We start from the raw sequence: 25,651 nt of genomic DNA, 5'->3' as shown, positions 1-25,651 counted from the left end.
TACGGCATGTACAGGTACAGCATATTATATAATATACTATCAAAGTTCTATAGACAAAGTAGTACGAGTAAAGTATATATTATACAATACAGATACGACAAAAGTACTATGTCATAGATATCGTAAGATATATTTTAAAGTCCTGTACACAAACATAATATGTTTGCGCTTAATTTTACCCCCAAAACAACAAATTCTTTAAAAATATTTGTAAATATATAAATTTTATAGTCAATATCGCCGGTTTCAATATAGGTAGTACCTTTTTATGCTTATCTGTGATAAAATTGGTATCAAACAATTAAACGCAGTGTAATCAGATGATGTAAACTGACCATATTCCTTAAGTGCATCCTATAGAACTCCTTCAAAAGCTGAGGAAAATGGTCAAAATTATTTTTTATTTTTGGATAAAACGACGCACAGTGAAGGAAAATTGATTTCATCATCGGAATAGTAGGAAAATAGATACCTATACGGTGGTTTCTATATATTACTCTTTTTACCCATCACTATACTTGCCACTCGATAATACATAAACGTTGTACTGTAGTGATAATCGACGGAGCTTATACTGAATAGTATTATAATATTATCTCGTCGATTTTAGATGTAGCAACAATAATGTACATTGATCCAGAGCAATAACATTTATTTCGTACGAACCGCCGTGCTGCTGCAGCAATGCATATTTTGAAGTATCCACTACATAATATTATCATGTGTGTACATTGCGACGAGTGCCTATACAACACGCAGAATTGGATTTAAAAATATAATTTAATTGTCGTCGACTAAATAGGTAAATCTATAATAGGCGCTATACACAGATATGCGGTAAAGTACCTACATTTTAGTCGTGCCACGGTTATAGGTATACGTAGGTACATGTGCAGGCTATATAATATTATGTATACACGCGCCACCCCGGGCTGGGACGGGTCGTTATATTTTACGGTCGTTTGAAATATCGGTTTTTATGACCGAAAAAAAATAAATATTAAATAATAATAATAATAATTGTGCATAATATATTATATGTATACACATGTGTATAATATGTATACACATTGCAGCGTTCGTCCGACGAGAGCGGGGACGACGATACGTATACGTATATACGTTTCGGTTATTGATAATAATAATTTAGTGGAGCGACGTAGTGGTAAGATAGAAGATTTATGTACGTAAAATAATAACAATACGCTTGCAGTACAAGTATACGATAGGTTATAGGTATATATATATATATATATAGGCAAATCGTGTATTTGCGTCCGACCGCCAATAAACACAATCCCGCCTCCGGTCGTAATATATAACAAACTTACAATATATTACACTATATATATATGTATATAACGTGTGCACGCCATAATATATTATATATTGTATAATTATATCGTACCGATGACACCCTCGTGCGTCTAATAACATAATAAACAAATCGAAATCCCATCCAAACGAAATTTATTCGATATCACGACCGCGAGAGACGCATAATATGTGTAGGTATATGATGTGTATTATTATAATATGAGAGCACATAATGCGGAATACTGTCCACTCGCGTGCCCATATATAACGACGTTTACGTCAAATACGAATACCGTTAATCATATTATTATGTATAGGTACGTGTAAATATTAAACATGTACTGTGCACGGCGCATATACTACGGGTAGGTTGTATACGCTGTAGCGTATATATATATATGTATAGATACATTCATAAATAATACGCGTATATAGCTTATATATATATAGGTTCAGACGAGAATTGACTGGGAATACGATTATATTCTGGCAGCGAGTACATAGGGACCGCGTTCAAAATCATAGCCATAGCCGTTACTTAGGGGGAGGCTTGGGCAATGGGCGGGCTTCAGCCCCCCCCAGAATTTTTGGAAAATGTATGTGCCTATATAAACATAGTATTATTATTAACTATATTTTTGCTCACAATGTAAAAAAATGTAATGCTCCATATAAACTAGTCATATAATTCAAGAGTCAGGTATAAACACCAGTTGAAATAATAAATAACAATCTAATTAAAAAAAAACGTTGTTATAAAAAATTTTTAGGAATCCAGCCTCCCCTAACTTAAAATACTAGTTACGCCTATGGACCCCAATTCACTTTTGTGACACTTAATGATTCATAGCTATAAAATTATATGCTAACAAAATAATATGTCGGAGGTATATATACTCCTTTACTCTTTATAATCTGAAACGTAGTATTTTTAAAAGAATACAATAGGTACATATTACAGTCGCTGAAAAAGAAATGTCGAGACCAACATTTACTTTATACAAAACCTAAAAGGCTACTATCGACTTAATATTGCAGATAACGTAGCTATATATTAAACAGAGGTAAAATACTACATTAGAAAGAATTATTTTTTAATTTTTTTTTAAATGATAGCGTATAGTGCAACAGTTATAGGTACCTAACTGTGTATTTTTTTTCCATTAAAATATTTATCATTGTATGCCTAAGAGGGGTATAGATATTGATCGTGTTAATAATAGATACAACAATTCAAAAAGGCTTATTATACTATTTTAAAGTTTATTATTTATTCATTCGCAATAAATTAAATAAGTTAGGGGGTTTTTTTTCGGTATTGACCAAAAACATAACGTAATTAATAATTATTGGTGGTGGTATAAGTTATTTTGTGACACGCGTTAGATATATAGATAAAGCATTTAAAAGTTCTCGTTTATTTTTTTAAATCTTATAGGACGTGTACCAGTTGCCCTTAAAAGTACCTTTTTTTATACCAAATCCCCCAAACTACCTAGAGCAAAATGCACCAGTTGCCCTCAACCGAATGTACTAGTTGCCTTCACATGTTATTGTAATATATACACAATTACAATATATAGCCCGTAAAATAGGGGAGGTAAATATACAAACAATAAATAAAATTATTTATAAAAATAATGTAAAATAGTATAAAATGATAGTAATTATTATTATTAGCATATGTATTTTTTCTATAATTTTATACTATTTTACATTATTTTTATAAGTAATTTTATTTATTGTTTGTATATTTACCTCCCCTATTTTACGGGCTATATATTGTAATCGTGTATATATTAATATGTGAAGGCAACTGGTTTATTTTTAAAATCCCGATAACAGCCGTTGAGGGCAACTGGTCAACACCCATCTTATACTGTCAACAATATAGCACATTTATATGCGTACTCATATACATATGTCATCGTACTGCATCACACACACATAAGAGCTGTTTATTATATTTTTATAATACAATAATTACAATGCATCATTGTGTGTCGAATATCTTAATCACTAACATATTGATAATTAATTAACAACTATAGAACGTCTACAACTTTACTGTTACTATCACTATATATACATGGCAAAAATTAAAATATTATATAGTGACAATTAGGTAGTTATACATAGTTTTATGTCATACTCGAGTTGAACGTCACCGGGCGTAGTTACTTATATATAATATACAACGCGTAAACGCCATAAGCGATTAAACCACATTTAAATATAATAATAATTATTGTGATTATTTGACGCATTAAAAAATCAAATCGAATTCGAAAATCTTATTGTACAAGTACAATAATTAGGATTTAAATAAAAACCATAGACCTCTGCGTATGCATCGACTTCAAAAACTGTTTAAGAACGTCTCGTCGTAAAAATTTATTTGATTTGTTTTAAAACTAAAATAGATAGATACACTATTTGAATAAAAAAAAAAAAAAACATTTTAATATAAGAATTCTCGTGAAACATTTTTTTTCTTTTGACGTGCATATGAAATTAGGTACGTATCTATAATATTATAGTGTAATATATATATATATATATACTGTGTATACGACTATCGACTATGCCTTTCGAAAAGCAATAACTATGATGTATATATACACAATCATATTACTGTACATTCGGTGCGGGGAAAAAAGGCAGAAAAAACCGATGACAATTCGCGTCGGTATCTATTGACAATCAATTTAAAGACGTATTCCCAGAAAATCAAATTAACGATCACGGTGCATATCATAGAGATCGATTTTTTTCTTCATTTTTCCGATTTTATTTTTTTCTATATATTTTTTGTTACAGCGTAAAGTCAGTGGTGCATATAATTTGTAATACTCCTTGAACACCGAACTGCAATGGAAAAGAAATACGTTTATGATATATACCTATAGGCATATACCTACGCGTATTTACTCAATATTATAATAACTTTTTTTTACATGACTCTTTATGTACATAATATACACGGACTTACATTGTATATTATATAGGTACTGCCGATGTAAAAAAAAAAATATTTTTTTATTTTTGAGTCTTTGTACTGCTTGCGTCCGAATAACTGCGACAACGTCCATTGATCAAAATGTAAAAACAGATTCGGTTTTAAGCGTATCAATATAAGATTCTGATGATACATAAAGGAAATACGTACGATGGTACTTAACTACATTGAGTATGACAGTATATATACCTATATCTAACGTTTAGTCGTATTTTTGTCAATGAATCGACGGGTGACAATGAAACGTAGTAAACGTAAACTGCTGCATTCGATAGTCTATATAACATTTTATTATAACATTATCATATACTACAGAGTATCATTTTTTGTTTTGTTTTGTTTTTTTTTTTATTATTATTGTATAAGGTGGGAAAACGAATAAATATGTCATTATATTTGTTTTACACGAATAATTTAGTTAAAAACAGATCGAAAATTGAAGTATTTTTTGTAATTACAGGACTTTAGAATAAAAATACATATTATAGAGCAAGCAGGATATATTACAAGCATGTCGTGCTCTAGGCGTACCTAAATATGTATGCATTTATTCGAGTAGTGTATAACATCTTGCAGGATGACAGAAATGGTTACACGCATAATTGTTATTTATAACGATTTAGATATAGTGAATGAAATGTCTTATTTTTGAGCAAATTAAATTAAACGCATGTGAAAATCAATAATAAATATCGTTGAAATATAGTTCATAATGTAATATATGGCCATTAGAAAACGGAAAAACATTAGAAATATATAAAATAATAATACTTTAAACTTGTCTCCGTCATGTGGAACATCGATTTTGAATTTTTAAACCCCAAAAGTCTTTATCTGTCGGCGTTTGGTATCAAAAAGTACAAAGCTATACAGTGTTATTCTGAGTTACAAATAGCAGGACTTATAGTTAAAGGCTAATTCAAACGTATTACACGTATTTTTTTACCACATATTATAACATCTTCGCGTCAGACAAACAACTTGTAATAATATTACACTCATAAACTATATAATACCGTGGTGTATTGTCGTATCGTATAAATCAATGATAAATACAATTCATTTACAGTGACTAAATCAACAACGGAATAATGCGTGTTCTACAAAATAGTCGAAAAAACAATTAGTGAATACCGCTGCAGCTAATAAATCAGAAGGGCAATTATTTGGCTGGGGAAGAGTGCCCCGCGGGCTGCGCCACTTGCCTGCGCAAAGTATTTAATATGCAGAGAAGGTAGCACAAATTCAACAAATTTGTATGTAACTACAGCAGCCGGTCTACCGTAAACAACTCAAGGCGCCAACGTGATCTAATATTTATGCCTACGTTTACAATATACTAATATAATATTATGTATGTATAATGTATGGCTTCTGTTTTTTTTAAACTTACGATTATATTATATAAAATATTCGTTTATAAACGATGTATAATATAGTATAATGGGTACTTAAAATACGACAGTAAAAGGGGATTCGGTAAAACATTGAAATCGCATCGTTTAAAAGCGCTTACGTCACAGATAAAAAATAATAATACTCCATGCAAAAGGTCCGGTGGTTCGGTCGTGTGTTAAACCACGGTCCGTAAAAAATATGAATTATGTATTATATAGTATTCTGTTTTAACTTAGAGGATTTTGATTTAAAGACGGGTTGAATTTAAATGTTGACAAATTCCAACTTATTTATTTTTTTCAATCATTTTTGAACCTCGTCGAGCTTCAAAATAATAATTAAGCCATAACAAATTCTAAAATATAACAGTAATATCTACACGTACTTTGATTTTTAACTTTTAACTTTGATCATTTTTATGCAAGACACGTCACGAGAATAAACAGGAAAACCAGCGCAGGCTCAAATTTTAAATTAAAATAAACTGAGCCTTTTGTACTCGTAGTCCGCCTGAAACTAGAAACGCGCACGACTACACGATCCAACATTATTATAATAAAAATACCTAAATAATAAGATTTTGTGAAAATCGAAACATAGGATTTTAGCATTTTATTCAAGCTTACTATTAAATTTTCGTATTCGTGTGCACTACACGATAATCAATGAATTATCAACGCTGCGTGAAAAAAAAACAAACTAGTTCGAAAAAAATAAAAACATAAATTAGCAATGAACCTAAGGTAACAAATATATTTTATAGTTTTATCTAATTTTAAGGGCTTCGAATAAAAGTTTCTGGCAATAAAATAATATGTCTCTGCAGAACTATTTTGAAACTGGGCTTTCCGATTTCTGAAATTTGAACCACGAACAACCCTAAAAGTATATTATAGCAGATAACAAAAAAAATAATATTATGCAGTACAGCAGTGCTGGTCTTAGGCAAGGGCCAGTGGGGCCTCGCGTTAATGAAACTGTACATTATTTTATACTATAATTTTTCGGTGAAATTAAACAACAAAAAAAAAGTACGATTTTCCCCAGGCCGGCTGTGCATTACAGTCGAAATGCGTTTGCATATATTATACATTTTATTTGTGTCGATTGTCGATTAATTATACACATTAAACATGATAATAATATATACTGTCAAATGTCAAACGAAAAATTCTGATGTACTGCATCACGACGAATCACATATATTCATATATATATATATATATATATTTAAATCGCATTTATTAGTCATTAGTCATCGACGATAATATCATATATAGTCTTGTGTTTTTATCGAATCGATGACAGAAGAAAATATTACACATCTTGAAGCCTGAAAAACGCGCGCTATACGCAACATAATATTATAATGTGTTTGTTGACACGTGATAAGACGAACGGACGCTTTTTCGATAAAATAATGTTTAACGGCATACACATATTTATGTCTCAACAGAAGACGATTAAGTACGTACATTACGCACACGCGTCCGATCTCGCGCAGTGTAATTATAATAATAACACTATAATATTATAATATAATGTGTATTATATTGAAACTCAATTGCCGTCTAAATCGACAAACGTATAAATTATAAATGTATATTACTATTTTATTATAACTCATGAGATTATAACATAATATATGCATATATTAATAGAGTATATTATATGAACGTTCGATCGTTATTTAGACATTATCTATACGTTCGTTGTATACACGACATATTACATCAATATGAGTGTGCCCAGAAAACCGTAATAATTAGTAGTTACTAGTTACCATCGTATATATAATATTATGTGTATATAGCAAGGAATCATATTTTGTAATATGTGTAGCATTACAATATTAGTCGATAATAACAGTGACTCTATAACTGTAAGAATCGTTCAACAGGCAAAGACCAGGGAAAAAACCAGAAAACACCGATAGGTACTATACGTACAGGATGCTCTATTAACGTTTTGAAAATATAAATTTCCTAACAATATTTTGAACTCGTCAGAAAACATTGCTATTTGTAGTGAATATTACATTTTTAGCGGGTTTTTTTTTTTACTTTTTTGGATTTTTAAATTCATATAATTCTGAAGTAAAATATTTTTCCGATAATAATTATTATACATAAAAGTCGAATTTTGAACGATCAACTGTAATTAGTGTTGTGTATTCAAAGTTTTAATTGGTGGAGTGGAGTTGTGGAACGGTTGCAAAACTACCCCGCAAAATAATGTCGGTGCACTATTCCGTTCATCAAAACTTTATAAATTTACCAACTATACTTATTCGATTAAACACTCTTGTGACTTATCAATTCGTTTTAATATTTGACTAACGATTTCTTTACATTGTAAAAAAAAGTATTTTATACTTGTAGATTTTGTCGAATGCTCGAACGGCTTATCTGGGCTTGCTTATTATGCGATGCAGTGACGCACATCGGTATCGTTGAAAACCGAACGGTAATTATTTTTTTCCTCAGAACGAGACGGACTTGATCCGCTTTCATATTCGTCGTGGCAGCATGGCAAAATCGTGATAGTGATTTTGAGACGTTTAACGCGTGTGCCGACGACAATAATATATGAAATGAATGGTTCTATTGTCGTTGTGACAACGCACATAATATACGAATTCGTCAGCGGCCATTGCGGTTATAATATTATATACGTATGCGATATCCGTATCGGCGGGACGCGTACATGGCTGAAAAACGCGTTTTGAACGAATTCGGCAATATAATTCAGAAGTTCAGAACCGTATTATTAAGATATTATAAGTATAATAATTAGGCCCGTAGTTACAAATTAATTTCCTTACAACGCGCGTATAAATCGAAACGCTGTTGAATTATTCTCGATGTGTATCGTGTAAAATATCGTAAACCGCTCGTCGATCGGATGCCTTAAAAATCTAACGATCCGCAGTCTGCAGTTGTCGTGGCTTACCCCATAATAATAATAATAATAATAATAATACGCGTGATCAAAGTCCTTTGATTCAGACGTACAGCATAATAATATACAGTGAAAACTCTTTAAAACGAATCTGAAGGGGGCCGAGAGATTTCTTTCGTTACAGAGAGTTTTCGTAATAGAGAGGGTTAGGACGAATATTTCAAAACACAATTTTTATTAGAAATTACGTCGATAATAAAATTAATATATTCGATATCGATAATAATGGTATTATTACGATATTAAAAGTAGATAATAAAAGAACGTAATCTTTCTTGTAAATTTCGGCATTTTAATAACTCTTATAATTTATAATACGATAGGTAACAGGTAAATTGTGTTATAAAGCAAACCAACCGTTATTGTGTAATGTTTACGTTATATAGAGTTTTTCGTTGTAAACAGTTTTCACTGTGTATATATATATATGTATGTCTTGCACTGATGAAATGTTTATATTTGTCCCGTAAAATTTGTGTAGATTTTTAAAATTCTGTAAGATAAAATTAAATATAACGCGTCTTACACGTACACTTTAGGTATTCCACACGGCGGTTTAATATTATATAACATATTAATGCTTCTATTATTATTTTTCCTCTGCGACGTACCTATAGCTATATGATAATCGTTGTTCTAAAAACATTTTTTTCGGTCTGCTCTGCCACCACACGGTTTACAATCATCGCAGTCAACGGTATATTCGTTACGTCAGTTGCAGTGTTATTTTCGAAAGGGTATATTATAATGATTATTATTACAATATTTCGTCTGCTGCGGCGGGAGGCGCCATACGAACGGGGTTTAGTGGAGCCGGCCGTCGTGCACCCTCTACTTTTCTTGATGGACGATAATAATCGGGTGGACGAATATTTCGGTATCCATACAGGAGGTGGATATATATATATATAGTATACGTGAAATGTATACTTTAGGCGAAAGAAAAAAAATCGACAATACTGCCGCGTACAAACGCGTAGAATACGATTCGTTATATGGTCGTAAAAAGTTATTCAATATATATTATATCATAATTCGTGGACTTCTGAATAGCGCAGACGGCCGCGCGGGGACAGATATATTATCGCAGTGGTTTGACGAACGGCTTGATGAGCTTTATTGATAAACACGAATCTGTATTGTACTATATTATTATTTCCAATGACGACGAACACCACAGTGTGCAGTGACGGTTTAACGTTCAATTCTTGCCCGTCCAACTCCATCGCCGTGTGTCTCGCGTTAGATCATGTGGCTTCTGCATGCAGTGACCCTACTTTGTGGTCACGCGTTTAACGTTAAAACAAAAAATTAAGTAAAAATAAATGTACGAAAAATTAAAAAAATTGTTTTCAATTTCAAATGGTTCTCATTTTCTCAACAATCTGATATCAGTATATCATTGTTATAAAATATAAATTTATGTACATCTATATTATTTTCAAATAAAAAGATGTAGGAGGGGAGCTTTTTTTTAGTTTTGCACACAGACCCATTTTTGGCATAAACCGTCACTGGTGAGACGGTTGATCTATTTAAAAAGTAGGAAAAACTCTAACCAAGACTGCAATCTCGTGTCGATCTACATAGAAGTAGCAGCGACGTAAACGTAAATGATGCATGGAGAAAAAAAAATCGATTGTTTGCTTCCTAAACGATTCCGCTGAATCCGTGCTGAAAATATATAAAGTGTGTAATACTAACAATATGTTGGCGCGCTCGGAGAAAATTATGCACTCCGCGAGTTTTTCCTCGTCGTATTTTTTCGAAATATAACATATATGTACCTATACATTTATATTCAATGCATATTTTTCGATCGCATTTGAGCGTATAGTGCATAAACCAGCGGTTCCCAACCTTTTTGAGACCGTTACCCATAAGTCAGGTTAGATACTAACAAATACCCCTCCATCGCAAAAAAGAGTCGAGTAAAAAAATAACGAAAACAAAATATACATTATGATTTTAGTTATAATTTTTCAAACAAAGAAAACAAGCGAGTTATTACAATCACATTTACAGTCATAGTACACATGACTAAATAAATAATAATTACTTAAAATTAAAATAAATAGTTGAACGTTTACCCCTCAAAAACATCGTGTTTTTATCCCCTTGCAGGGGTTAATTACCCCCAACCTGGGGAACCGCCGCCATAAACGCATCGCTGCGCAGCTCGTAATATCGTGTGTTAAGGTCTTAGCGGTAATACGTCGCCGAGCCCCGTGCGAGAGCATATAATATACGATAAAATACCTATATAATATCACATGAGCGTCGAAGTCCCTCGAAAAACCGCTACGCCGAATATATTATAATATTATTGTTGTAAACCGCGAGCTGCCGGCGGGTCTTATATATATATACACTTTAACACTAATCTCTCTGCGACTACTCTTCTTGTCGTCGTCACAGTGGCGAACAATATATATATATATAGTTTATGGATGCGCCCCATCCGGCGCGACACGTGCGCGAGCACCGCGGGCGCGCGCACGACACACAATGAATAGACGCGATTATTATATTAATTGTACAAAGGAATTCGCCGCCGCCCGTATTTATCCGCGTGGAAAATCGCGTCGCAACTTTCCACAAGTCGCGCGCGGCGGCAGCTCGTCAACCGTGTATTTTGCACAATATACGCGTGTGTGTGTGTGTGTGTGGCACACGGGACGATTGTAGACGTCAAAGTTTACTCTGCAGATATATATATATATATTGTAAGTGCACAGAGTCAGGGGCGTATTGTAGTTTTCGAGGGGGTGACGAGTTGGGTGGTTGTGTAAGGGGAGGGCGAGGGCTGCAACCGCCCTTCTACGACTGACCTTTTTTCCCGTACACACACACTTAAACCGCGCGATTGTGAAACATACCATATATTATATATACATATATATATATGCTGTATAGAACCAGATGCTCACGGTTTTCGCATTTGTGTGTATGAAAAAAAAATGAATACTCGTTAAGTTGGTTGATTTTTGAATTTTTTATTATATTGCAGTGTTCAACGATTATTATTTACAAATATATTACATAATAATATAAACCTTCATGTTTTTTTTTTTTCAAAACGAGATCAACAGAGAAAACAGAAATTATTTTTAATTATTTATTGCATAATATACTAATATAATAAATAATTATTTTATATTAATATTTTATTTTATTATTAAAATTTAAAAAACATTTTTTTTCTTGATCAGCTCTGTTGGATTTTTTTTTCTGAAAGCAAGGACAATACAACTCATTTTCTCTAAATGCAGGATTATAGTCGCTACAGACCATTGGCGGCGAACCTTTTTTTTGGGTCAAGTACCAAATTTTTCCAATCAAGGTTTTACAAATTTTCGTCTATAGTATATATAAACGTTCCTCTCCGATTGGAAGTTAGGTCAACGTCGAAAACTCCAATATTAGTAAAAATAATTTAACTCAGTTGTCTATAGGTATTTTATAATCATCACCTTGATCACACGTATAGTGATTGTCGAACTTTCAAAATTTTTAAATAATGTTTAACCATTTGGTTTAACATTCATCCTTCATGAATATGTGCGTGCCTAATGCTCGCATAATATTAACATATACACAGGTAAGTAAGAGGTAACCTATGCCGTAATTGTGGTTACTGGTTAGGCAATTATTGTATAGGTATACTCAAACTGTCTAATAAAATAAAATCAAGAAATCCAAAAATGTTTTTTGATTGATTTTTACTTATAACCATTAATCATTAGTCATTATATAATACAAGTCGAAATGATGAAATCAAAAAATATATTTTATTCATCTTTAATTTTAACCACGTTTATAGAGTTTTACCATTTTTACGTTATCAACACATTACTTTTCATACAAAACTAATTTTTCATAATATCGAACAACAATAATATACATTTTTAACCAATTTTCATTATACGATATTATTTTTATTATTATGATAACAAAAAGATTCTGGAGGCTCTAGAAGTTTAAAAGAGATCTATAAATTACCAAGGCACGAATTTTAATATACAATACGAATACAATCACTGATCAGTATATTAACAGAATAGTCAAAAATAACAAAACACAAACAAAAAATAACAAATTTTTTAATAAACATTAAAAAACGTTATGTTATAAATACAATTTAAATATTACATAATATCTAACAGGTAATAATCTGTATAAGTAAAAATGTGAAATTAAAATAGTAAAATAAAGATAAATTAATTTTTTTTTCCCCAGTTCGTCTAATATAATAAGGTTCATTCAGTTTATTCTAGTCCCAAAGCGAATCTTAAAAGCGGCGCTCGCTGTATTACAATATAAATGTACACTATTTACATCGATCACAACGACGGCTATACGAGGAGAAACACAGAATAAACATTGTTGAAGTGACTGAGTATATATGTATGTATATTGCCAGCTATTATACTTAATATAATACATAGTCCGCCGTCGTTTAAAAAGTTGTATTCGTCGGCAGCGTACACGACGATGACACGCAGAGCTCATAATTTATTGTAATCCAACAAGTCGCTTTACTTTATCATATATACCGTCAAAATAATTAGTCTGGTACATTGTAATTGAAGTGTTGGTTGTATAAGCCTTATACCTTGCTATATGTATTATGTTACAAGGTGTAGTTGAGTGGCATTTTTCAAACTCTTCGTTAATTTATTCTGCAAGTTATACGTGGTTACACGAACGTAAAATAATATCGCCTTTATTACTGAAAATAATGGAACAGCTGACTTAATACACTTAGCTACAACGCGTGTTTATAAATTGTAGCACTTTTATCCGCGCAATTAAAAAAAGCATTACAAAAAATTATACTCAAAACGTTTATTTACCAACCATCGGATAATTGTGATTTCGCTATGGCGAACAATAGGGTATAATACGTAATATATTACTCAAAGGCCGACTTAATTTTAATAATAAAAACTGACTAAAATCGAACTCCGTGATGTATGGCGCCCGTGTATTTATACTTATACAATTATTATTATATTAATCTTAGTTAAAAACTATTTTATTTAATTATTTTAAAACTACTTTTATTCATTTTTTTACTATAGTTCATAATATTTTTTTAATTTTATTACCTATATATTATCCTAACCTAAATTATAATAGAGCGTGATATTGACGTATTGACATATTATGGTTTCCGGGGACATTCGGTGTATATACGTTCCATACGTTTAATATCACGAGAACGACAAATAATGACTGACAATGCTGTGAAACGATACTAATATTATAATCATGTTATAATGTTATATAATACAGTTTATTGAAATAATGTTAGCCATTAGCGTGTGTATCCAGTTGTTTGTGACGAGCGTCGTTCGTCAAACATGACGCGTCGACACTCGACACGATTGTACGTGCGGTATAATGACGGTAATTAAAAAAAAAAAACTGGACAAACTACTGTTGACATATTATTATTATTAAGAGAACGATATAGTGTGGATGGATGGTAAATCATATTCATATTATATTTTATGGGCTTTCGAATCGTTTGTAACAGTTTAAATTATAATTACATCGCAGTGTTCGCGTTGAACAGCACTGATGATTTTTTTTCTTTAATATCTTATTACCAATCGAAACACTGCAGAGCGCTTATTAAACGACCGTATAATTATAATACTATACCATAATAGTACATCGGCCACAGGGTTCAGGCCTATGGTTTTGCAATTTCGCGTTGAATATACCTATATCATAGTTTTTTTCGTGAATTTAGTTATACACATTGTGTTAAAATAAATTTAGATTCGATTTATTCGTCGCCGCAAAACGAAAAGAAAAAAATCGCCTCATCAATATTGCTTAATAAGTAAAAAAAAAAAATCAAATCAGAGTGTACTTCAACGTGCCTGGTTAAAATCATTTGAACTTTTTTAACGCTGCCTGCCAATTATATATGCTCGGCGTGTATTTTCGCATTGTTGAATCAAATAAAAATATTTTTATACATGTTTAAAATTATGGCATTTGATTGATGTACATATTGAAGACAGAACAATGACAATATCTTAAACGGTAACGATTTATTTACAAATACATTTATAAGAAAAATTATAGTGTAATATCATAATTCTCTTTATTTATGGCAATATTAAATTATATCATTATTGTAATCGTAGATCTTATATAGTATTGATTAAATTCAATTATTTTCTCAGATCATATATGCGACGACGATTTGGATTTTAGTTGGCACCTAATATATCCATCAGCTAATGGGGATAGTCATCGTTTCGTGCCCGGCACACCCCTAGCTGCTGCTTCTAACCATCACTACCGCCAGCGTTGGTTATATTCTATAATTTTGTGTAATCAGAGAAGAACGCAAAAACACAGCGGCAGAACAATAGATGTATATTATTTTGTTTTATCAACGCGAGTACACACACACACACACACTCGGGTGTTATAAAAGTAACATAAAACTATAATACGACTGCACAGAATAGTAATGGGCTTTACTACGACGGTGTAACTGGAGAACAAATGTTGCTGTGACTATTTTAGGGATATAAAGGGGATCGGCTTATATACGCGAATCGAGTAGTTGCACAGTATTCGCGAACGGGTGCTGTTGTCCCGATGAACACGGTATACAGCAGTATAGGTTTATCTAAAGGCTGCGAGTGCCTTATGCTGTAGAGCAGTGGCGGCCAAACTTTTTTTGGCCGCGATCTACTAAAAATATACTTCGCCTTTGAGGATCGACTTCCATAAAAAACCTAACCACCGTGATCAATTTTCGTGTGCCTAAAAACAAATTCAAACACGATCGACTTTGAAATCGTTTGCGATCGACCGTTATTTGGCCGTTCCGGCTGTAGAGGATCATAGATCGCACCGAGTGCAAACGGTATGGAATTTGCTTGAGGGAATATATAGTTATTATGAACAAGTTCCTCGGGCGGTGGTTTTTGAGAACCGCGATGAAAATTGCGAAAAATGTGCATTGAAATTTATACCGATTTCGTATTTATCGACCGTGGATATTATTGTGATGCCCTTGAAAACGCATAAATAAAACAATTAAAAGAAAAAAAAATAGTACCAGTATAAAATATTATATACACACCGCAGACAGGATATAGTTGCGGCAGTGACCAGGCGATCGTCTTGCTCCGCTAACTTCAGCGCCAGTTCGATATTATAATATATTATGGTAGCTGACAGACATATAGTACTTAAAAAATTAATAAATAATTAAAAATATCGACGTACCACTTCGTTAAATTTAAATAAACTATTCCGCATTTCCGCCAGCAGTTAACTTTAAAACAAAACACAGATAAAATGCAGGAGCGCGCTCTTTGCCGTTTTACGTATATTCTACGGGCTCTTTATAAATATATATTAGTAATTTGATAATTTGATATTCAGGGTACCGAGCTAAAAATTCGATTTATAGAGGTTTTCGATTCGTGCTTAAAGAAACTCGAGTTATAAAGGTTTTGACAAAAAAAAATCGAATTGTAGAGGGTTTCCCATAGACAGACATTTCGAATTATCGAGTGGACCGAATACATGTACTTTCTTCTAATTATAGAGGAAACCAAGCGTTTAGTTCGATTTTTTCGAATTATGGAGGTTTGAATTATCGAGTTACCTATAGTTATAGGTACAAACAAAGCACCGTCAGAAAATTGAAAAAACAATGGGACATGTATATCGTACAAAACATTTGAAACTTTGAGAAACGGAATCTGCATGTACCTCTACCTACGCCTAACCTAATCTACGCGTTATATCACAATTTTTTTGAAAACGCCAAAAACGTTCGAAGGTAACACTTACAACTTTTGCTTTGATATATTATATATATATAACAAAATCATCGTAATTATTGATTAATATATTTTGTATGGGTACGCACACACTCGATGTTATATGTATAATTGCCACAAAATCCGTTTCCCAATAATGTTGTTTTCGTGGTTTTCGTCCGACACGACGACAGCACCGTGACTTTCACGTACAGGTAGGTGCCTATTATGATGTATACGCGCATATGTACGCATACGCAGACTATAGTGCAACAAGTGGTATAGGTAATATTATGCTCAATGCTGTACAGGCCGGTTAGGTACCTGCTACATGTACTATTGCATATACTCACATGATGATTATAATACGAATAATAATAATAATAATAATCAATTTCACGGTTGTTGCTGAAGTACATAATATAATATATGTAAACCTATACCTACTATATGCGTTTTGTAATTAATTATTGTTTTACGCAATACTCGTCGAGAGCGGGGCGAGAAAACGGTTTTATTCCTGAGCGGCGGACGCGCGTGCATAACGCGATGACGGTTATTAATATTTATCTCGAAAACGAGTCGGCCGTGTGTGTAGAATATTATTATAATATAATATAATATATTATTATATGTACGGCGATTTTTTAATTTTTATTCCGCGCGCTAATAATCGTTATTATATCGAACGTTATTTGCAACTCGTTTATACATACATACATATATATATATATAATATATAAACCGCCCCCCTTGCCGCACCAACACTACCGCAAACAGTTCTCGCATTCTTTCAACGCGTATGTATATAATAAAATATAAAAATATGCTTAATAAATACATATATAATATATATATATATGTGTATAAGAACAATTTTTTTCTCTTGGACATATTATGATATATGTGGCTTAGTGCTTCGGTTTTATCGGTTTCGATTTTCAGCTGAAGGTGAATGGGATAGTCGCAGCCGCGAGCCACATTGATTTTTTTCCTTTTATTATTCCATACGCAGCATTAATCGATATAATATTATATGTGATTGTAGGAAATATAAAGGTGTCGAGGAAAAAAAAGGTCCCGGAAAAAAATTCTCAGAGAAAGTATTTTGAACTTTAGATACATATAATTTCATTTTAAATATTATATATATATAATAAAAAAAGTTTACTAAGTATATATATTGTACAGTCATTGTGATGAGTTCTGATAATGGGCGTTCACGAGAGGGGGGATTGATCCTCCCATATGGACTTTTTTTTATAATTTCAAATAACTGGTAGGTATTTTTGATATTGGATAAACGGTTAGCACTTTTCACAGACTTACTATATACACGTAAGTGACAAATAATGATATATTAAATATTTGATAAATAATTTTTGATTTGTAATTTTTTTTTATTTTTTGAGTATCACAAGCATTTTAAAAAGTTGTTTCTGTTTATCGAGAATCAGCTGAAATCCTAACTTCTAACCTTTAACTATGATATGGCTGGCAAAAATGAGATTAAATCTTAAATGTCTTAAAACGGCTATTAAAGAATGCCATTCTATTTATTTAATCATTCGATATTTATCAATTATATAAAACTTACCATATAATATATATCAGCCGTGTCTATGTAGACTTTTAGCTGATTACTATTATGCGATAATGGCTTCGTCACACGTGTCTATGTATAATATAGACACGTCAAGACTATACAATATAATATATAATATCGATGATAATACTAAATTCCCATCTTTTAATTTTTCGATTTATAGAAACATTGAACATTTCGACCGGCAGAAATGTTATTAAATGCTTTGTAAAATAATGTAACAAATGTATAGTTTTAAGCACAGCGTACAATACAATATTGTGCACAATATTTTTAGCATTTTTATTTTGCAAAAAAAAAAAAAATTGTTTCTAATCGGAAATATTAAATACTTAGACTAAGGAAATTTTTTTCCAGAAATGTTTGCAAAAAAAAAACCGGACACTACAGGACGTCCACGTCGAACTGATAATTATTATTTACGCGACATAAGTTATTTATAGTTAATAATTTATATTTAATAATTCCGATTATGAGCGCGCGATTCAATCAAAAAATATAGCTTATTATTTGTACGACAATGGGCAATATAATACGGTAATAGAATATATATGTTAATAATACGTAGGTATTCGAGTTGGCAAAACGCAGTTATACTATAGAATTATCTTCATGTGAGCGCGTGACGTCATGTGACAATAATTATTATTATGGTTATTGCGATTGTAAATAATTTTTAGATCGAAATCGTTTTTATTCGTAGAAATGTCTGCGGAGTCGGCCACGAGCCTCCGGCAAGGTTCGTCATTGTTCCGAGAAAAATATACACAAATTGGAAACGCACCTATCACGAAAATGATGAGTCGTGTCTGTCAAGACGGCGTATTATATACTATTATAGACGGTGTTACGGTTGTGGTGAACTATGCATACGACTGCAACCTTATTTTTATACAGATTGTGACGAGGAGTTGACCCACCGCCGCCCACTTCGGCGCGTAGACTCAACATTTTTACCAATATTTTGCGAGTTATAACGGTGTGAAAATCTGCCAAAGTTCAATTTGACGTCTTAAATAATAATTCATTGCACATGCGATTGTTCGATGATACCGTGGTTATGATTTTATAAATATTAATTTGACATTTCTACATTTCGAGAAAAACGATAGAGCTAACCACATTATAGAGCTAAAAAAAACATCATTTCTTCTCCATTAATTGATTATTGTTTTAAAAGGTTAAATAAAAGTGATTCTGAAAATTGAGATACTTCTTAGCCGTTGGAAAACGTTTGACAAACATTTTAAAGCAGTTGTTGAGGACATAAACGAAGACGTTTCGGTCTTTTATTGGTTTTTGAAAAAATAACCGCAATGTTATCACATATTTAAAAATGTGCGGAGTTCATAATTATTAACAATTTAGCAGGTATAAAATGTTATAAACGTTAAATGTTATATTATTTTTTTTTCGCTGTTCACTAACTTTTTTTCTGACTGATTTTATGTTATATTAGTACCTATCGGTTGCCACTATTATATTAATCGATGCATAATACCTATAATTACGTTACCATATTAATACATTTTTTTAATCATATGAAAACATTTTACTTATTCAAAATGTATTCACTCTTTCACTCTGTAATAATAACATTAGAATTCATTTTTATAAAATAAAATAGTTTGAAATTTGTAATATTGTGACTACGAATTTTGAACGCCAGAAAACCTATCGTGAACGTATAAACGAACGATTCGTAAAAATATATATATATGATGATTCCACGTTTTTTTTATGTAGCGGGAAATAGCAATTGTTTAATTTAAATTTTCGCAAAGTAAAAAACTGTCAGCAAAAAGCAAAACTTGTCAAACTAAATTATGCCAAATATTAGTAAAACGAATTTGGTATCTAATACAAAAATAACGGTATAGCGTATACACTACGCTTATAGAAGTGTTATCATTTGAAAATTCTATATATAAAATTATAAAGACCATATAGTGATATCGGCCATCTATCAGCATTTTCCAATTGTCCATGTCCAACTCGAATTCGATAATGGAATCTTTAAAAAACAAAAACCTACTTAAACGGATGATTTAAGAAAAATAAGAAAACAGGAACAAGTTTTCAGACGTTTTTAAATGTAAAAATAAATACAAACATTGAAAATGACACTACTAAATTTACCTAAAATTAAAATAAACCGGAATTCGTCACTTCTTATTTTTGTCGTTCCCGTAGGTTGCGAGTTGTGACTATTTTAATTTTTAAATCTTACTTTCACATTTCTTAATATTATAATACATAATACCGACGTTGAATAATTTATTACATGATTTTCAAAATTGAAAACTTACAATTACTATCGGCAGCTTTTTATTCATGATACGTTATATATATATATCTAAAGATGCAATTTTGAAGTGATATCGTCGGCTAAAAACCTATTTTATTTATTATAAAAAATCCTTACCACAATAATACATAATAAGATTTACTTTTTGATTCTGCTAAATTATATATGCGTAGTATTCCGAAAACCGTAGTCATGTATATACATGCAGCTAACCGCAAGCTGAACTCGTTCATCATTATGTCAGTTATAATAGTAGGTAACGTCTATACATACTATATATATATACTTCTGGAGATTTATGAATTAAAAATCGAAAATCAGATTTATATAATATGTTAAATCATATGGTACCTATTAAATTATATAATATAGCAATAGCCTAGCTCGTAAGTAAATCATAATTATTATTTTATCAAAATTAAATGTGCCTATAATGCGTCGAAAATAGAAAAAATCTACAGTAAAAAAAAAATGCATTAGGCATGTAGAACTATAATTAAAAGTAAAATGGGCATTCGTGTGACAGCTAATAAAAGGAAAAAATGATTTATAAATACTAAATATTACCAGTTGGATTAACCAACTTCGCCTCGATAGAAGTGGCGGTAAGTTCTCCAGGTGGTAAGCTCTCTCGGATCGACATTATGTTTGCCGGAAGGAAATATGTAAACTCTCTCTAGTTGTTTGTATAATTGGGATGACAAAAGCGAAGTTGGAAAATTCCTTTGTTATATTTTTAAATTATTCTTCATATAGATTTGAATAAAGTTGGGAATGTTATTGTGTAGGTATATTAGTATAGATACTATTATACTAGGTATAGGTATATTATTAGTGCCCTAAAATATTTTTAAACAGAAGTGTACATAAATACTCAAAGTTACCATAAACAAGTAAATATAAAATGAAAACTAACATACCAAAAATAATGAAAAAATTATAGATTTGAAAGACCAAAAAATATAGACAACAACATTTTTTTTAAATCTCTATTATGTTCATATTATTATACAAATTAAAATTAAATATTTTATATTATTATTATATTTATTATTTACTATAATATTATTTATATTATTTAATCTTTTTAAATTAAATTTAAACGTATAATTTATATATTTTTTAAATTGTTCGTATTTTTATAAACATTAAATAATTATAATGAAATTATATTATAGAATAGTTTACATGTACCCTTTCAAGTAGTACTGGAGTAGAGTCGGGAGAGTTTATCATTGGCAAAGTTTACACGTCATTAAAATCGAGAAAGTTTACAATCACCCCTCAATAACATTATATAGTAGGTTAAACTGGTTAATGTACAATAATATTAGGGCGTAGCCAGGGGGGGGTTCCCGATATTTTTTCTTGAAATAAGATTGAATTTGTTTAAATGCCTATTATATATTTTAAAACTTGTATAATATAATATATTTATACTCTAAGCCACCCCGCCAAATTTTTTTCTGGCTACGGCTTTGTTACTACAATAACTTATCATGAAATAGACAATAGTAAGTTGTACTCAATTAAATAAAGTTTATACTAAAAGACATTATACTGTAATTTAGAAACAATACATGTTTAGGGTAGGTATCAATTAAAAAAAGTTTAAAAAAAAATTAATTTATAATATATGTATATTATATTTTTGTTTGCTGATTATACTGGCTTCCGTTCTGACTTTAAGAATAGGACGAGGTAAAAGTTCAAAAGTATAAAATTCGTGCATCCTTGCAACAATAAGTAAACTTAAAATTGATATTTTTGAGATATTTTATTACTACTGCAGGCTTTAAGTATAATATCGGTGTTCGGTAATCAACATTCGATAACATTATTTTTAAACAGTTTGCAGTTAAACGTACAGCATCGTATATGTATCGTTTCGTATCAATATTCAAATAAAATTGTGATTTGGCTGTAATTTGATCCCGGATGTTAACACACTAATATACATGAAAATGATATAATTTATGAATTTATGACCTAAATAACATAAATAAAACCATCACATAGAAAATTTTTATGACATCCAATAGGGATGATAATAAATTATCTGTCTGTTACTTCCACCGAGTATAACATAATGTTTATCTCGTATTGCGCTTCTCGATTTATAGCTTTCGATACCATACAGTACCATACGCTTAAATACAGTAAATATTTATTTTTTTTTAGTCAATTCTACGTTTCACATAAATTTAATATTATATATTCACCATAATTGGTGAAACACTCTTTAACTTTATAATAATAATGTCTTAAAGACAGGCTAATTAACTGATCAATATAGTTATTAATAATAAACACAATGTTATAATTTTCAATGCTGAAATCTCCGACACGGTGAATAATGAGATTAATAAATTACCTTCAACCGCACATACAATACTCAAATAACTACGCCTCCGATACCACCATAATTAAAACCATTGATGCAAATAACCACAATTATAATATCAATAACAAGAATACGTTCATATAATATATAATATATAATATAGAGCATTCTGCACTATATAAAAGCTCAATTTAAATTTTAAATATCCTTACCAAAACCGACATCGTCAAGTCCAACAACTTCATTGCCGCAATCCCCGTATCCCCTTCATAAATCTATTCCTTTTAAAATAATTATTTTATCACCTAGCGGCTGGGATAGTATAGGATGAAACCATTGCGATCTAATAAAAACACTTTGACGACTACAGAAAAAAAAAATTAATGTAATTGAACCTGAAACTTTATATTAAATATTTAGAATTTTTTATTGTTGATGTGTAAATATTTTCCCAATTTTTTTTTAGTTTTTCCTAATTATTAAGAAAAGTACTGTAACTTTTTATTTAATCAGAATAATTTTTTTTTGTTCATTCAATTTATCAATGTTCCAATTAGATCAATTTTTTACCACGAACCACTCGTGCAACTATTGAAGATCGGAGTAATAGTTATTATAGTTCTATATCAAGAGCTATGCAAAATTAATATGCCAAAAAATGAAAAATATTATAAGAATAAGCAATAATGATGCTTTAATTTAAAATTCAAAAATAAAAAGATAAGTAACAAACATAAGACTTCACAAACTTGGTCCGATACTAAAATCCAAACTAAACCCAAGAACAAAACTTTTAATTTATAAAGCAATAATAATAGCCGTCTAGTCGCAAGGAATCCAAATTTGGGGATCAGCCAAGCCTTCCAACAATCGTCCAATTCAAGCTCATCAAAGTATTACTCTTCGAATAATTACAGGTGCATCTTGACTTAGTAAATCAATAATGTTTCCCTTTACAGAGACGTTACATCACAACTGTTAAAGAACTAACAACCACATACCACATACAATACAAACGATTCCATTCCCAACTTAACCCCCACACAAACCAACTAATAAAAAAAATGTCCTCTCACACCTTACCCAAAAACCGTATACGATATGCCTATAAAGGAACGTGTCGTTCGCTCTATTATAATTTAAAATAAAATTTAAAAAAAACTAAAAATACATTTATTGGCGGGGTTGACAAATATACGCGTCGTGGAACACCCTTTAGACCGACCTACATATAATATTAACCCTCACTATAAAAAAAAATGAATAAATAATAACAAGGTTCGTTAACCAGACTTTGTGTTCCACATATATAATATATATCATACATATTATATTATATATTGGTATAAGCCTATATATACATACATATCTAAAATATAAATATCGTTATTTCGTTTCGTGAGTTATACTGTTTCTCGGTTATAATTATTTTTTTAATTTAATCATATCATTTTTCTTCGTCGGCAAACATGAATTCTCGGAAGTCGCATATAAATACCTAGGTAGCTACCGTATCATTACGCGTCTGCTATATTCTGACATGTTCGATTCTATATTATACGTTTTATGCATAATACTACCCATATTTACTACGCCAGTGACGGCGCCGGGATTTTTACCCCTAAAGGAGCCCGGCTGAGGTAGATTCTTTTGGGGAAGGACATTTTTACTTGATATATACCACAAACACCAAACCTACATTCAATGTTAAGCATAACGCCATATACCATAATATTAATACTGCAGTGAAATTTATTTTAAACTGACAATACATTTTATAGTTTGTAATAACATTTTAAATATACAACAAACGCATACAGTGAGCATTAATTTTTTAATTAAATAATATAAATACAATAATGTTTATACGAGATAAAATCAAAAACAATTTATCTTTACATTAACAAATTTAAACACCTATATTATACGGATATTAGTTTGATTACATGATAAAAATTAATTGTAAATAATAATAAGAACGATAGGATAGTTAAAAAAAAACATAAAACACATTTATTATCTTAAACTTTAAGAATAGTTTACAAAAACAACTTACAATTACACGTTTTTATAATAGTAACACACTAATACATCAACATATAATTAAATTAAAAAAAAATATTTTCCTATTGTTATAATATTGTTTAAAATATCGTTGATATTTAACGATTTTGCTTGATAGTATTCTAGCTACAACAATAATACACTTCAGTTGGATAGATAACTGTTGAATTTTTCAATTTTGTGTTTTAATCCACTTTGTACATGAAAAAGTTTACAATGAATAATATTAAATGAAAATCTTTAAATACTTTGTATAAGGTATGAAATATTTTTAAATTTCTGATTATAATTTATGTTAAAAGCTTATAGGAACTGAATGAATTCTAAATACATTTATTTAAATTTTAGCGTGGTTCGTCGTGGGTGAGGAGACATTTTAAAATTTGACCAGGGCCTATTTCGAGCGCTGCTATGCTGCTGCTTGTACATAATATTAAACACACATTGCAGTGTGAGACGTGACTGTGTGTGTTTATGTATGTGTAAAATCGCCAAAAGGAACCATATACATATAGTCAAAACTATGCATTTTTAAAGTTTTTAATATTTTTTATGGCTTAGCATCGAAAATTCTTGAATTATCATATAGGTAATCTTGCATAATAGCATACATTTATAACAATATTATTTATAAATAATATTATATCGTCTCAAATAATTCGTTTTTAGAAATAAACTGCACATGCATCACTGAAAAGGGATATATTATTTGTGCCAATTTTAGTGTTTGTAATTTGTTCTACACTAATTATAGGTATACTTGAATGCATATATATATATGTAATTTTTGCCAAAATATAAAAATAATATATAATTTGCGCTACACCAA

This window comes from Rhopalosiphum padi, chromosome 3 (genome assembly GCF_020882245.1).
Source record: "Rhopalosiphum padi isolate XX-2018 chromosome 3, ASM2088224v1, whole genome shotgun sequence".
Taxonomy (NCBI): domain Eukaryota; kingdom Metazoa; phylum Arthropoda; class Insecta; order Hemiptera; family Aphididae; genus Rhopalosiphum; species Rhopalosiphum padi.
This window is presented reverse-complemented; position numbering follows the sequence as displayed.